We start from the raw sequence: 298 nt of genomic DNA, 5'->3' as shown, positions 1-298 counted from the left end.
GAAAAATGAAAAGTTAGAGAGAAGGAGGAAGGAAAAGAGGGAGAAACACTCGCAAAAGAAGCGGTAAATTACGACAGAAGGGGGTCATCTAACAGTCTTACCCAGATAATTTTCCAAACAACCTCCCAAGCGGCTCTCGTCGCTCGTCTGGCGCCTCAACCGAGAATTTTATAACGGTATGAGACATAAACCTGAGTTGGAGAAGCGAGCGTAACAGGCGCAGCGGCGAGACGTTCGGATCATGTACAAAGAATGGATATGATGAGGGTCTGCAATATTTGTTATTTGTTTGAAGGCG

Source organism: Penaeus monodon, chromosome 27, assembly GCF_015228065.2.
Source record: "Penaeus monodon isolate SGIC_2016 chromosome 27, NSTDA_Pmon_1, whole genome shotgun sequence".
NCBI lineage: Eukaryota > Metazoa > Arthropoda > Malacostraca > Decapoda > Penaeidae > Penaeus > Penaeus monodon.
This window is presented reverse-complemented; position numbering follows the sequence as displayed.